Below are 17,201 nucleotides of genomic sequence, written 5' to 3' on the forward strand. Positions count from 1 at the left end.
TGTTCAGGTAGGTTTCAAAACACACTGGGAATCGTGACAAGCTGACCATAAGCCAGCCTACAACAAACACCAGCAATCTCCCAGCTTGTGTTAGGAAGAGTGTTGCTAGCAGGTCCACGGAGTTGATCTTTTCTACTTTGATCTGGTGAGACCTCTGGAGTGCTGGGCTTCCTTGGTACAAGAGAGACATGGACCTAGTGAACCTAGTCCAGCGAAAGGCCCCAACTGGAGCCACCTCAGAGCAGTGGTGGTGCTGAGCTCTCCTGTCTCAGCTGGTTTTTAATAGTCAGCAACAGAGGCTTGCAGTTAATTTGTCATTTTAATACCAAAGAATATTAGAACTGTGTGGTGGAAAATTCATCTTCAGTCATCCCAATGGAAGTGAGAGCTCCTATTCACGGTAACTGCTACTCAACGAATGATTCAAATTTCTATATTTTTCCTCTTCTTTTTTTCTCTTCCAGTGATGCACAGTAGCTGGTCTAGTGAAGGAGCCAGATGAGATTCTGAAATAGTTGCTTTTCAGCAGGGAGTTTGGGGACATGGACAATAATACAGCTGTTATAGAAAACAGGCCTACAAAGCAGTTCTTGAAAGTCCTATAGTGCTTTTTAGGACTTCTTATATGAACATGCACAGAGCAGCTGTACACCATAGCATGCTATACTGAATGAAGACTGGTAAGCAAGTTGAATGTAAAGGTCATTCTTTTTAGAAGAAAATGTACTCTTATGCACTTGCATGTCTCTAAGTGCTTTCTAAAGTACTTTACGAAAGTGACCAGATAATATAACCTGCTAGTTTGATTTCCTGTATATTTCATGAATTCAGCTTGTGTGTGAAATCATAACAGCCCTGAATAGTCCTATGTGTTTAAGAAAATGACTTTTTTTTTGTCTTTACAGTTGAAATAATGTTGCACTATTAATCAAGTGTATTCGTTGGCACATAAAGGTAAGTATGTATAAAACCAAAGGGTATGCACAGAAAGTTTTAGTCCCCATCTGCTGATCCCGAGGTACCAGCTGCCTTGCAGGTAGGGTTTGTCCTGCACTGCCAGCTGGACTGTGTCCCCCAACCAGCACCTGTGGCAGGAGGAGCACTGGGAACATGGGGACAGGTGCTCTACTTCAGCATGCTGGCTTCCATGCTGTCTTCCTCTCGGGGGTCACAGCCCCCACAGTGCTCTGCTTTTAGGAAAGAGGTTCTTATTGCTTCCCCCAAGCAGTTAATGCAACAGCAGCAGCTTCAGCTCAGGGATGAGGAAGGAACTAGAGAATAAGGCTGAATTGTTGCCCATCCCATGCAAAACCTAACTAGTGTTGCTGTGGAGGTTACCATTTTTCCAATTTTCACCACACCGTGAATGAGTGTAAACAACTTCTAGCTATCTTCTAGGAGCTAAGCTACTTTGATAAGCTTGAAATGTTAATGCAAATGAATCAAAGGCCACACTTTAAACCCAATAACTTTTTTTCCCTCAGATTTGCCAAATTAAAAGGCAGAGAGACTTGCAAGCCCTTCCTTTTCTGTATGTTTGTCTGTGTTAAATGATGCAAGACCTCCCAGAATTCTGTTGAATCACTACTGAGAGCTGTAGGATTATTCCCTAATTGCATCCAAAACAACTTTTTTAGGTGATATTATGTATTATGGAGAAGCATACCTCAACCTTAACTTTGAAGCGCTTCACAAATTAATGTTTAATGAAACTGTTTGCCTGGAGGTTTTTGCTGTACTATCTAACTGGCTGAGTACAAATACAAGCTAGGGCTCTTTCATCTCCCTGACAAGCCTTGCTGCTTTAAAATAGCATATTTTCTTCAATCGTGTGCAGTCAGTTCTGTTTTCTACACCTATCAGCCTGGTCTGCAAAAATACTGCCTCACCCCTCCCCACCACCAAAAAAAAAAAAAAAAAAAAAGAGAAAAAGAAAAAGCAAAACCACACCCCCCCCCCCCCAGCAGGAGACCCTAATGGATTGTTCGTATAGAAAACACACTTTTAGGGGAATGTTTAATTGAACTAAACACGACTAGTACAACAGTTCTGTAGTATAGTTCACAGTGGTGAACTGTATTACTATGTTATAAAGTGGGCATGGTGGTTGACAGCTGACTTAAATATGAACCAGCAGTGTGCCCAGGTGGCCAAGAAGGGCAATGGTGTTCTGGCTTGTATTAGAAATAGTGTAGCCAGCAGGACCAGGAGAGTGATTGCTACCCTATACTTGGTACTGGTGAGGCCACACCTTGAGTCCTGTGTCCAGTTCTGAGCCCCTCATGACAAGAAAGAGCTTATGGTTCTGGAGCATGTCCAGAGAAGGGCAACAAGGCTGGTGAAGGGTCTAGAGGGTAAGTGATATGAAGAGCTGGGGTTGTTTAGCCTGGAGAAAAAAGGCTCAGAGAAGACCTTACCATTCTCCACAGTACCTGAAAGGAGGGTGTAGTGAGGTGGAGGTCGGTCTCTTCTCCCAGGTAACAAGTGACAGGATGAGAGGAAATGACCTCAAGCTGCATGGCAGAGGTTCAGGTTGGGCATCAGAAGAAATTTCTTCATGGAAAGAGTGGTTAGGCACTGGGACAGACTGCCCAGGGTCACTGTCCCTGGAGGTGTTCAAGAAAAAATTGGATGTGGCACTTCGTGCTATGGTCTAGTTGTGATGGTGATGTGTCAAAGGTTGGACTTAATCTCCGGGTTCTTTTCCAACCTAAATGTTTCTGTGATTCTGTGAACATTAGCTCAGTACCTGATAGACTGAAACAAAACATTTGTCTTAGTACTTGGCTGCAGGTGTTTGTTGTAATTTTAATGGAACATTCCTCTCTGAGTCAGCTGTCCAAGATAAAAGCTTCTCATTAGGCTTTATATTCTATAATTCTGCAAAAGTTGCCATTTTGTTGGTAGGGCGCCTACTATTTTTTTTGCAAGAACAAAGGTGTCTGAAAATGTAATTACCAAAGGACCCTCTCTCTAAATCTGGCAGTGCAAGGACGTTTTTGTTAAGCTGATGTCATGAGTCATTCTGCAATTTGCAGTATTTGAACTTGAAATACAAATAAAACTTCCTCTTTCTATCATGGCAGAGCAGTCGCGCTGTTGGAATTGGGACCCCAGGAGGGCATATTGGCATTATGGAAATAACAATGTATTACACAGAATTAAGTACTGAGCTGGTCCTGATTCTTGATAATTCAGTGACAGTGAAAGAAAACAGAGTAAGAAGGTGATGGGTAATACAGAACTGCAGGAAAATTTTGCTCAGGAGGAAGATGGATGGAGTGATGTGGGCTCAGCTCACTGCTCACCAAATTGCTTCAACACCAGGGATGGTGGCACAGGACTGGTGTGACTTTACTCCATCCTGTCCAGCAATGGCAAGACCATTTCCTAATCCTTGGCTTCATTACTGAAGCCCTGTTCAGTCTGATGAGCCTCTCTGTGCAATTGTATTCTGGAGGCATAAAACAGCATGTCTGCTGGTGATCACTACCTTCCGATTATCTTGCTTCTACCCCATTTTATTTAGCTGGCTGCCTACAACAATCTCTGCCCTGCAGGTCTGCAGCTTCCTCCAGCTGAAAGCGATTCCATACGCTCTGAATGTTGGGTTGACTTAGTACTCTGACTACTTGTGCCCAGGAAGGAGCTGGACAGAGCCTGGCTGATCCACCTCAGGGGGAAGGCTGAGATCAGAGTGGTGCCTGCCAGCACAGCAACAAGGAGCCCTTCATGGCAGTGCCTTGTCTCCCAGACACACCTCCCTTCCTCAAAACGACCTGTCACCTTGTCCTCACCTCTTCAAAACCCCACTTTTCCTGCATGGACAGAAAGCCTCCATCTGGTCCTACATGTCCTTTCTGCTCTCACGACTCAAACCTCTTTGACAAGAGAACAAGCTGAGGACCAGCTTCTTTCCCTGGAGGGCCCCTCATCCTGCAGGGTCCCCCATGCAGGCAGAGGCTCAGGAGGAGGCTGCTCTCCACACAACAGGTTCCCATCTTGTGGTACTGCAGCTGCAGCCCTCACTAGTAAGACTTTCAAGTTCTCCCACTGGAGAAGTCTACCCTCATTAAGAAGCTTTTCTTTTTTCCCCCAATAAATAAAAAGTCTTACTTTGAATGTGAGTGTGTGGTTTTATTCATAGTGAATCTTTAAAATATATGAAATGTGTGGGAGGTGATAGCAATGCTGCAAGATGAGTCTTTTTGGGGGGATGTCTTTTCAATTGAAAGAGAAAAGAAAATTAAATTTCAATTTATGCATCATTTCCAATATGAATTTAAAAGTGCATAGGAATGGAAGTAAAAAGATAAAGCTTATTATACTGACAGCAGCTCATCTGCATTGCATACACTGTATGTGTGCAAAACAATCTCATTAATACCACAACAGTTGTGCACTATAATGAGTTTAATACTGCTGAGTTTTGTTGCTTCCTGCTCTCCCTCATTTTACTGCTGGTGGCATTTAAATCCTGATCCACTGAGATTGTGTTTACCAAATTTATCCTATGTTTTTATTATGACCAGGTCAAATTAACCCATTTTTCATGCAGCTGAAGCAAGACTTGTGGTTGAGACTGCTTACAAGGTCTTTTGCCTTCACAGGCATGTATAGAGATGGGAACAATGGTTTCAACTGTTTGCATTGCACACAAGCTAGTGCAGTATGTGAAAAAGGTTGTATAGACCTGCAGGTACAAGAGACAGCAGCTTTCTACATGAGAGTTTTGCATGTACATTCAGAGACCTTGACCAAACCTCTGCTGGCAGTATGCTAAGTGACCACAAACCTGGAATAAGGTTGCTCTTAATTTCTGCTCTTTTTCTTGTCTGTGAAATTGCTGGTGTTCTAGGGGACTGGGAAGTTGAAAGTCCCTTTGCATACCAAGCTCCTCAGGTTGTTCTACGTATAGACTTAGAAGTAAATTAAATTAGAAACATAGAATCATTAAGTCCAACGTTTGACTGAACACCACCATGCCAACTAAACTACAGCACTAAGTTTTACATCTGGCCATTTCTTCAACTCTTCCAGGGATGGTGACTCCACCACCTCAGCAATCTGTTCCAATGCTTGCCAATCTTTTCTGTGAAAAAAATTCTTTCTGATGTCCAACCTGAACCTCCCCCGGTGCAGCTTGAGGCCATTTCCTTTTGTCCTGTCACTAGTTGCCTGGGAGAAGAGGCCAACCCCCACTTTGCTCCAACCTCTTTTCAGGTAGTTGTAGAGGGCAATAAGGTCACATCTGAGCCTTCTTTTCTCCAGGCTAAACACCTCCAGCCCCCTCAGCTGCTCCTCATATCTCTTACACTCTCAGCCCTTCACCAGCTTCATTGCCCTTCTCTGGACACACTCCAGCACCTCAATGTTTTTCTTGAAGTGAGGAGCTAGATAATCAGTGAAACACCCCCTAAAGCCTCCTAAAGGTAATTGTAAACATCTGTGGCAGTGGCCAGCAAAGCTGCAATCCCATTCATAAACCAGAAGCAAAGCTTTCAGCTCCTAAGGCATTGTACCCTACTTCCTGGCACTTGCTATTTGCCTTGCTGTGCTGTAAACCTGTCAGGGCAGAGTTATATATGAGGACAGCATCACAAGAAATAAACTATCAGTTCTGAAAAGTAACTGCAAGCTTTTAGAAAGCTCCTTATACAGTCCTCGGCAAGCCACCAAAGCATTACACAAATAGCCATGTTAAACTGCAGAAAGCTAAACTATCTGTAAAAAGAGAACATCTAAGTCTCTAGGTCACTTACATTTTATTCATAAAGTTAAATCTTTCTCATAGTGTGTTAAGGAGGGAAAAGAGGAACGGGGCCCATGGGAGACCTACCCTGGCTTCAGGACAGTTATACGGTGAGTCTCAGATGCCAGCGTTCAGAGGTGATGCAAAACACAGCATGGATGGACACGATGCCATAGCTGAAGGCAGACTAGGGCTGCTCAGCTCCACCACACTCATCACCCCTCTGCCTTCCTCAGCCCTCTTCCCAGCACAGACACCCCCCGCCCTCCCCCAGGAGCAGCAGGAGCGCCCAGCCCTTTACCTGTGACCCCTCCTCACCAGCTCCTCACCACGGCTCATCTGCCGCACCACCAGAGCACAACCCTGGACCTGTGCTCTCTGGCTGCCCTCTGGCAGCATTTGGCAGGTAGGGTTTTGACCCCCCAGCTGAGAAAGCCAAGCATCTCCTAATGGAGGGCACAAAACAGGCTCAGCACAGATCCCCCCCAAGTGTTTGAGGCAAATAGCCAGATCTGAGGATGTGCTGTGTTTCAAAATGTGCAAAGCTCCCAAACACCAGACAGGCTGTTTTAAGGTACTGATTTATCACAGGCCTTTCTTTATATGATATCATGTGTTGATTTTGTTAGAGCATCTTATAAAGCCCTGGAAATGTAGTACAACTCCATGTTTTGGTGATTCCAGGAGATTTTCTTTTCCCCCGTGCAGTGTGCAGCTAAAACAGTTCTTGGGAAGGTGTAAATGCTGTTTAGGCAAAGTTCTCCCACTTCAAACACTCTGTCAAAGTCCATCTGAGCCATCACAACACCAACTGCTTGCTCACTGTGGTGTTGTTTCAGGTATGAGGGCCAGGCTTATCAATCTTCGTCTGGTTTTTAAGGAGCTTGCCAATGTAGCAGTGCCCATTCTAATCACAATTTTGAATCATTTGGTGTTGGTTCCTATTGCTTTCAACAACAACTTCCTGCATCTCTAGACACTTAAAGATGTTGAACATCTGATCCCAAAACTTGGTACAATGAGTAGAAATGGGTCTGCTTGTAAGGAAACTTGATAGTTGTTTGCATTTTTCACCATCTTAAGAATTTCCTTTGGTATTAATACCTGTAAGGGTGCCATATATATTTTTGTTGGAGAAACATAAAAAGGAGTTGCCATGTTTTTGAGCTGGAGTCCCATTTCCTCATGCTACATCCATGGTACTACCAGGGCAACATAAGCTGTTTGATGGCCTCTGTCTGCCACCTTTCTACCTGGCATCTCTCAAAGCACACCATGTGCCTAGGGAAGTAATCATCCCTGTGTTCCCAGGAGGTATCAGTGCTGTCACCTGTCACTTTGTGGGCATGGTTTCTGCATGGCCCAGAAATGCAACCCTGGCTGCAAGCCCGAGGCTTAATGCAGCCTGCAGACACAGACACAGCGAATGTTTGTGATGTTTCATGGAAGCATCATACCTGTTTCTATCACCTAGGGACAGTATCTGGCTTGAATTGCTATACAATAGCTCTAGGAAGGAGGTCACTGGCCCAGAAAAACTATACAGATGGTGCGAGTGCCCAAATTCTGCTTGGACAAAGTATGCAGAAGAAAAGAATGAGCATATTTGGAAAACCTGTGTGCGTAGCCCCAGCATTACCCTGTCCTGAAGGATCAGCTCTTGCTTTGACCTGAGGAGAACATCTTCTCTTCAAATCCTTAGCATTCTGCTGACTGATGTGAAAGAATCAATTCTGCCTTCAATTACTGTTTTGCAAGCAACTAACTACTAGAAAATATAGATCATCAGGACTTTTACAGGAAGACATCCACCACCAGATACCATCAGCTTTGACATTAAATCAGTGAATGGGAGACATAACCTACTCTTATTCATTTTTATTATGGTTGTAAAAGAGATGGCTCAGGTAACTCAAATCTCCATGGCCAGAACACATTACCAGACAACAGGCCCTCAAGCGACCGATCATAACATTATTCTGACCTTAAATTGTTCACAATCTTATTCTCCAGGGCATCATGTCAGCTTATCTTGTTCTTTACACCTATTGAATTGAGAATCAATTAAATGTCATCTGATCTCTCTGATCTGTAGTATACAGTTTATTTTTATGCAGGAAGTTAATACTGCAGCATGATCATATCATCCCGCACCCTCAAATTTCAACTTTGAAAAAATACTGCTGCTTTAATGTATTTAGAACAATACTTTTCAAAAATATATATTTATTTTCAGTGGCCTAGCCTAGTTCTCCACATGACAAAAAGACTCTACTTTTATTGACTCAGAATTTGCAATATTTCTAAACAGTGTGGTAACATATTCTCATTAATAGAGTTGATTATCAGTGTAAGAAGATTATGTCTGAAGAGTCAAAGTGTAAATTGTCGTGCAATTGGGCTTCTTTTTAAAAAATTGCTTTGAATAATTGCTTTGGTATGTTAGAATACATCATATGTTAAGCAAAACTCCAGCTCTCTAAGGAAACAGATTTGCGTATAAAGAAGTGCTAATGTTGAAGCAGTTAATGTGAATGCAGGAAGCACCAGCACCTCTCTGAAAAGAGGAAATTCTAGAAAGGCTGTTGAAAATCAATTGAGTCATAGTATATGGAGAAAATTAAATTCTTTGGATTAAATCTGTACCATTTTTAAGGCACAAAACTCTGCAGATTCCAGAAAAAACCACAAACCATCCAGAAAAAGCATAAACCAGAAGACACAAAAGTTCAGATGTGAAACTTTTGTTAGCTGACCTCAGAGAAGAAGCAAATGGCTGCAGAGCATCCACTGCTGCTCCAGAGGGAGCAGGATCTCTGCAGAGGTGACTCTGAAGGTTATGGTATTGTCAGACTGAAAGCAGCAAAGTGGAAAGCAAGAAAAGGAAAGAATAATATCATATTGATTGCAGATCATGTTTGGTTTTTTTTAATATATCTTTTTAGCAAAAGACCGGTGATTAAATTTCACCTTGGGCTGTCCTGTGGGAACAAGATATTACATGTGTGAGTTTAATTCAATCATTTCTAGGTTTTTGCAGTCAAGCTCCACTGTTATAGGGGATAGTGTCCAGTCCCCAGACTATTAAAAAGTGAATCTAGCTTCCTCTTCCTTTTATCCTTAAAGCCTTTTTTGTTGTTTGCAGGCTGATAGAAGAAAGTCACTTGCAAAAGGATGGAGCAAGTTTTTTAACATCAGAAAGAAGGGCAACAGGAGGACATCCTACACTGCAGAATCTGCACACATGCAAAAAATGAAAGTTAGTGATACTTAAAAGGAAAAAAAGAAGGAGCAGGTTCAAAGCAAATTGCTCAGTAACACTTTTTTTTTATCAACAAACAATTGTGAGTGGGGATGGGTATAGCAAGGTGTTAAGTTTAGAGATAAGACAAAAATTTAAATTACAAAAGAACGAAAATTTGCTGGCCTAGAGAAGCTGCAGATCTAATACACCCCACCCCCACTCCACCCCCACAAATAAATAAAGTGGGAAAAAAACCTAAAAGGCAAGGTTTTTCCACGTCTAGAGTGTGATACTATTTTTTATGCTCTGCATAATCCTGAGTTGGCTTCCAAAAAAACCCTCACTTGTAAAAATGAGCTGTCAAGACCCACTACTGCTCTCAGAGACCCAGCCTGAAATAAATATAATTTTTTTTGAGAAGAGCTGAGCACCTTCTTCCAGAAACTCAGGTCTTTCGGGACAGTCAACATTCCTGACCGTTTTTGAAAAATTTGTGTAGAGTCTTGGCTGTCCTTAACACAGTATCTTTATGCTGCCCAGACCAACAGCAAACCTGCAACCACAAGCATCAGAGTGCTTTGGGTAAGTTTCTTTCTCCAAGGAGCTGCCAGCTTTGGATCCCACTACAACAGGTCCTGTGATTTAGTTCTCAGCCAAGATCACCTGAACAGTTTTGGCCAATGATGAGTTGCAATAATAAAATATAGGGGAAAAAAAAAAATGATTACCTAAGTGCAGCAGATTTCAAAGCCATGGAGAATATGATGGGTCTGTAAGGAGTCTTGGGTAATGTCTGATATTCCTGGTTTTAGCACTAGAATTTCTAACATTATAAATCAACACTGATAAAATCAAAGAGCTGCTGTGGGTTAAAAGGAGGATGAAGATTGTTGTCTTGGTGTACCCTATTGCAAACACAGTGTTAGAAATTCTTGACTACTCTTCCTACAGAAAAACGAAGCTGTGAAAACTGGCCATGTGCTCCTTCTTCATACTGGAAAAACTCTTCCTAGTCAGAAGTGGCTTTCAGCTTTCAAAAGCATACTTTCACAAAAAAACCCTATTGGTACTCAGATGCCAAAGAAGATGACCTTTGTTTTTATAGTCATGCCTTATACCCTAGCTGGGCATGTGTACTGTGGGTAGAGTACAGCAGTTTCCTAGTCCCATTTTGCCTCTGAGTCACACAGAAAAAGGCAATTCTGTTGACCTTGCTGTGCCTCAACTTGGCCATTCTTGCTCTTCCTTACCTGGCCTAAGGTTGTTGTGAAATTTAAAACATGCCTTCAACTTCTGATCAAAAATATAAGTTATTCTTAGGATGTCTTTTCTAGTGCATTGCATCTAGGTGTTCGTGATTTTGCCACACCAATCTGCCTACTTGCTACACAATGCTCAGAATCATCCTTTCAGAAGTCGTTCCACAGGAGCAGTCTATTTTGTCTCTGTACCCTCTCAGAAATACTCATACTGACGCAGGCAGACCAGGTGGTGCATTACAAACCTGTCACCAGAGGATATAGGATAGAGAGAGCACCAAAAAAGCCAAACTATGAGTCTAAAGAAGGAATTACAGAAGAAAAATCTGATGACATCTGTCAAATGCAAAGAAAACAACTCTAACTTGGGTGAACACAAGCAGAGGCTGGAAGAGTACCATATACTGTCACCCAGGTCTTACACTCTTCCCTAGTCATCTACTGCAGGCCATTGCCAGAGGCAACATGCTGGCTCATCTTGGGTTTGACCCAGCAGGGCCATCCTTAGGTTCTTATTACAGCAAACCTAGATGTCTCCTTAAGCCTATTAAACATTTGTCTTGAAAGACTTGGCATGTGGTGCTGACATGCTCTGCCCCTCGAGGGCCAGAAGAGCATCTCAAGATGTAGCTTGTAGAGATGGTAACATCCTGAAGACCTTTCGAGTATTTTATTCCATTAGGACAATCCTATCCTCAGTGACTAACCATTCAGTTAATGCCTTCTCTTCAAGATGTTTATTGAGAGCACATTGCATTCCCAACATGAGCTGAAAGCTCTTTAGTAATTTGTTATTTTCACCATAGGGACTGAAATTAAAGTTTGCACTACAAGAGAAGGGTGTCAGCTGGATAACAGGTGGATCATTTGGAATGAGTGGATACAGACTGGCTCCTTCAACAACTGTTTCCCAGGTGTGCACACACCTTCTTGAATTTTGATAAGATGTGGAATTTTTCATAGAAAAAGTAATATTGACTTTGTCTGCCATCTGGACTCCACTGGAAAAAAAATTCCATTTTATCTCTATTTGAAATTATGTTCAGAAATTTATCAGCATCTCTTTCCACTCAAACCTCTTGAACTGAGGTAACAGAGGAAGAAAGCTTGAAAAAAACAGCAAGAGGAAGCCTTGAGCGTTATTTAGGAAAGAGCAGGAGACAAAATTAATATCTGTGTACCTTAGACAATTAGATTGTATTTCTTATGCTGTATAATTTTGCCTCTAAGCTCCCTTTCTCACCATTTCTTCCACCTGCATTAACAAAAAACTTAGTATAAATGTTTCTAGGACTTTCAGCTCTGACAGATGTTGAAGTGATAAATATTTGCAGTCAGGGTAATTTTCAAAACTAGTGTCATTTTGTTGATTTAGGATTTTTCTGCATTTTGTATTTTTGTGCAAACACATAACTCTGGGAAATAAATTTGTCTTAATCAAAGAAAAAGTAATTAAAAGGATTGTAGCTGACTGCTGATGTTGCTTCTGAATGTCATAAAAAATGGGATTTCAAGCAAGATGCTTCTTTTCAAGTGTACTTAGGATATACAAAATTGATTGAAAATTTCTGTTTGAAATGATATATGTAATGGAAAGCATGCACGCTACTTTAATTTAATGCAAAAACTAGCAAAGCAGAAAAGAGAAAAACTATGTAGGTAATGCAAGCAAAGATAGAGATTGAAAGAGATGAGTAGACAAAAGAGATATGGCCTTTGAGCAACAGCACTCCAAAGCTAGGAAGACAACTTGTACATACTTAGCGTAATTGCTGAAATAAACACATGTTAGGAGATGGGATCACCACTGCAGGGCAATTTCCAAGGCACTCCCAGGACAGCAAAGCCACAAACAATGCATAAAGGAGGTTTCATTTACATTGCAGTTTTTTCACTTTTTTCTTAAATTTATTCTCAAAAAAAAAATCAGAGGGGGAGAGAGAGCAATATATATTTGTGGTCTTCCTTATAAAAATAATTAATCCCCGCCTAGATTTTTTTTTTTTTTTTTATTGTTCCTGATCCTCCAGACTTCTGACTCAGGGTTAAGCAGGAGTGGTTTCTATCACCTAAGATTTAGGTGAAGAAATTTTACCAAGGCCGCTGGCTGAAACCTCATGTGGACTTTATTCATCACTGCCAGGGAATATTCCTGTGCACTAGGACTGAAAAGGCAAGAAGCCTTCCTTTCCAACTTTTTAAGTTTTAAAATCCTCTCTTATTTGGGATATATTTGCTTCTGGAAAAGCAAACACTGGTGGATTTTTGCTGTGGGGAAAAGAAAATGTGTTCTTCACCTTTTCCTTGCCAAAATGCTTGCTTTTAGAAGTGTTCAAGGCCACACAGGCAGAAAACCTCTGTGTCCGCAAGGGAAGCAATCCTGCCTCTTCTGTGAGAAAGTAATAGAAATTAATTAAAACCACCTCAAAGGCTACAAAAATCTGTACTCCTGGCTGCTTTACTACAACAAATAGCACATTTCCTCCTGACACGTCTGAAACACTGTGTGAAGTGTGGTGAGGAGGGAAGCCCTGGGTAGGAAAGCCTTGGGTAGGGATGCCTGGACCCTCAGCAGGCACCACTTTGTAGCAGGAGAGAGGAAACTGGTGAGAAGGATGATGCTGGCAGCACTCTTGGCTATTGCTTTCATCTTGTCTTCTGTGCAGGGAGAGCAGGCAGGGCCCAAATTACCTTGTGGACTGTGGATGGCTTGGGAAAGACAACACAGAGTGGTGAAAATTCCCTTGGTCTTCATTACAGAATCCCAGAGCTACTGTAGGAGACAGGCAATGCTTCAGAGGAGCTGTGAGCAGGTCTTTCCCAGCCTGCCCTCTGCCTGAGGCTGTCCCACTACCACAGAAGAACATGGGAGCCATGATTCCTTCAGGGCAAACCACAGAAGACAATCTCCATCTTCCCAAATTTGCCAGCCCCTGGCCCCACTGCTTCTACCAGAGTTGGCTTCCTCTGCAGCCATTCCTCCTCACCCCAGGGCCACAGCCCTTCTCAGCACTACTCCCAGACACCTCTAATCAGTCAGCATTCCCTGAGTTCTTGAGCAACAGTGTACCTTTTAGAAGGAAAAGGAAAACTTCTACTTTATTTGGGAGACCGCTATTATTTTAATAAAGGAATCTAATAATGAAATCACAGAATGGTTTGGGTTGGAAGGTACTTTTAAAGATCATCCAGTTCCAACACCCCTGGGTTGAGGACAGACACCTTCCACTAAAGTAGATTGCTCAAAGCCCCATCCTTGCACACTTCTAGGTATGGGGCATCCACAACTTCTCTGGGCAACTTGTGTCAGTGTCTCACCACCCTCACATTTCTTTCTAATATCTAATCTAGATCTACGCTCTTTCAGTTTAAGACCGCTCCCCTTGTCCTGTCACTACATGCCCTTGTAAAAAGTCCCTTTCCAGCTCTCTTATAAGCCCCCTTTAGGTACTGGAAGGCTACTGTAAGGTCACCCTGGAGCCTCCTCTCCAGGCTAAACAACCCCAACCCTCCCAGCCTGTCTTCATAGTAGACATGCTCCAGCCCTCTGAATAACTTCACGTCCCTCCTCTGGACCTGCTCCAGCAGGACCATGTCCTTCTTACATAATCTTGCTGTGCAGCTGCATGTAGGGCAGAGGACTGCACCCTCTGCTGGGTACCGGGTACCTTAAAGAGAGGGGAAGAGGACTCACATCCCTTCCTTTAATCAATGTTTTATCCCATCATCCTGGGGGTGCTGGGAAAATAAGAACATTTTGTTAATAACATTTATGGTATGGCTGTGCTTTCAGGCACATATGCTGTGGTTACACATGTATACTTAGCCAATACTAAGAGTCCAAAAGACAAAACAAAGTGAAGCAGGACACGAGACTCACAGTTCTAGCATGTCTAGAAAGGATGCCCTTCTTCTTCAGCACCACACTGCACTCCCCTGCCCAGGTATCCTGCACTTGCAGCTTGTCCTGTGGGTAGGGGAGCATTAGAGGAATGCCTTGGGGGACCAAGAAGAACTTGTGCAGAACTTGATTAGTTTAACTGCTCCTAATTTGAGGTAATGTTGCCAAAAGTTGGGAGGAAGGAAAATTTAATCCTTGCATTTTGTTAATTGAAAAGAGAGAATGTGTTTTGTGTCTCTTCTCAGATGAACTTGATTTTCTCTGTCTTGTTAGGGCCTAGAACTTTCAATAGCTTCTTGTCAGTAACCACTAACTGTGACGGTACTTTTGCGAAGACCCACTTCCCTTTCTCTTTTCCTTCCCTTCTCTGAGAGAAAAATCTTGTAATGTTTGCAATGAACAGATTATTTGTCCAAATGGGTTAAATCTTTTGCAGGCATATCCAGCACTTTTTGAGTACAGGATTTTTGTATCCATGCAGTCAATGAACTATTTTCAAAAAACCCTCTCTTCATTTTAACTTTCAGATATAACTCCAGATATTTCTCTTCTATTTCCACAAATACTTGTCATAAGACAGCTTGATCACATAAAATCAGAATAACACACCTAATGTAAATACAGTGGGCATCTATTCTAAATTATATGCATTCTAACAAGGGGGACCCAGTGGAACCCTGGAAGTCATGTGTGACCTTCTTCTTGGAAGTCATGTGTGTTCATGAAGGGTTCAAGTTATGGTGATGCAAGAGGATTTTCTAGTGTCAGATCAAGTGTTAGCACCCTGTACCAGAAGAGCTTTAGTCCCCCCAGGATGGTGAGTGGAAATAGAGTTATCTTCACAATAATATTGTAATGGTGTTGTTGAAAGCAGAAGCACTGAACTAATCTGAGGCTGACAATAAACTTAAGTTTTACTGTTGTTTACATTCAGGCAGCGAAAGCACTGCTTTGTTTCATTTTTGTTCCCCCCTTCTTTTTTTTTTTTTTTTTTTTTTCATAATTACACAAAGAAAACAAAACATTTCAAGATGACGGTACAGTTTTTATCCTACCTGCTGTGACTTCTCCACTTCTTTCCTCTGAATAAATGGTGTTTTCTGAAAAGAGGTTACAAGATAGTAGTGTACCATGGAGAAGACATAGACAGACTTCTCAGAGAGGTATGGATAGGATCAGAGACAACAATCACAAGCCACAGCAAGGGACTCTCCACCCACGTATAGGAAAAATGAGAAAACAGAAGTCTCAGTGAGTCTCAGTGAGTGCACTACATGCTGGAACCAGGGACCAGGCAGGGTGCAGTCTCTCTAACCCTGAAGATTTGCTACACTTCACTGGACAAGGTCCCAAGCAACCTTGAGACCCCTATATAACTTTGAAGTTGACTCTGGTTTGAACAGGAGATTGGATTACATGACATCCACAGTAACTTAAATCTGCCCTGGATTCAGTGGAATTTTTGATCCATATTTCTTTTACTGGCATTACATTTCCCTCCTGATTCCCAACCCCTATGAAAATCAAGTATTTAAAATAAAAATTTCCCTTTTTATAAATGGCCTTAAACAACCCTGTTTATCCTAGTAAGGATGCAACATTTCTCCACTTACAGATGCTCATTTTGTATCCGACTTTCTTCCTGTGCTTCTGGGCAGTAGCCATCTCTTTCTGATGTGCCTGTTTCAGGTTTTTTAGTACTTCTGGGCACCATTATAGTAATGAAAATGTGTTTCTCCAAGCATGCCCCAAGGGGAGCACTGAGTGTCTTGCTGAAGACCACAAAAAGTTTTCTACAAATCTCCTGGTTCTTCTCACTCCCTATCAGGCCCAGCACTGCCCACACTGCTTCTTCTGTGCTCCCATGCAGTACTTCAGCTGTGGCCCTATGGAGCGCACATGGGGCAAGGGACATCTAAATACTCAGTGCCATGGAGAAAAAGTGCTCAAATGCCTAGGAATCCGTGGGGGATGATTCTGTACCTCGGCATGTGCTGGACCTTGCATGCATGAGGAGGACAGTCCTGCTCCAATGTTCCTCCCTGGGACAGAATCAGCGAAAACAATTCTAGCAACCAGCTGGCACTGAAGCACCTTCAGAATTCACTAAAGACCGTTTCCCCCCTCCTTCCCTCTGGCTCGGGGTTGATGGTGCAGTGGTCCCTGAGGCAGTAGGCTGTGGCAAAGCCAGTGCCAGCATTTCAGTCTGGATTGCTCATCTGTGCAGTATTTCAGGGCAGAGTTGGAGGGAGGCTGCATTTACTCTGGTTTGGGAGAAGTGGTCCAGAAGAAACAAAAGAAAATTCTTAAAATTGATGGTGTGGCTTTGAAATCAGCACAAAAAGTCGGGTTGCTGAGTAAGGGAGATCAAGGTAAGAGTATAATGGGAAGTGTTGATTCAGCCTCTCCTGTAACAAAGAGAAACAGCCTGTCAGTGCTGGCCAGGCATGTTTAAATCACCTGCACCTCAACAGAGCCAACACACAGAAAACATCCAACAGGCTGAAAAATGCAATTAAAGGTATTTATGCAGTCCCACATTTGGCTTGGGAAAGCTTGTTCATGCCAGTGTTCAAACGGAGAGCAATGGGTCTGCAAGGTTATTTCCATCCAGCTATGACACAATTGTTAATATCAAAATAATCACAAGGGCTTTTTGCCCAAACAATCTGTTGGGTGGTACCTGCCCTGAAGCTGTACCTGTATTTTCCAAATGCCTTGCTGAAGCTTTGATTCTCCTTCGAGAACGAGGGAAAAGGGAGTGCAAAGTGGATGTTTGCCTTGTGTGGCAGCCTGGGCACATCTGCCCTGCCGTGCTCTGCCAGGTTGCGCTGTCCACTGCCCCAAACTCGCTGAGCTTTCACGGGAACCAGCTCAGAAAAGAATGTTTGTCACAGATTTTCCAGAAGATGGAGCTCAAGAGTCTCCCATGTGAAATAATAAAAGAATTATCTATGCCTAAGGAGTATGGAAGGATAGGCATTGCTCCTGCGGAGCTACCCGAATAGTAACTGTGTAGCAAATGGTTTAAAATGTCTTCTCAAG

Source organism: Corapipo altera, unplaced genomic scaffold, assembly GCF_003945725.1.
Source record: "Corapipo altera isolate COAL_440 unplaced genomic scaffold, ASM394572v1 2b, whole genome shotgun sequence".
Lineage (NCBI taxonomy): Eukaryota > Metazoa > Chordata > Aves > Passeriformes > Pipridae > Corapipo > Corapipo altera.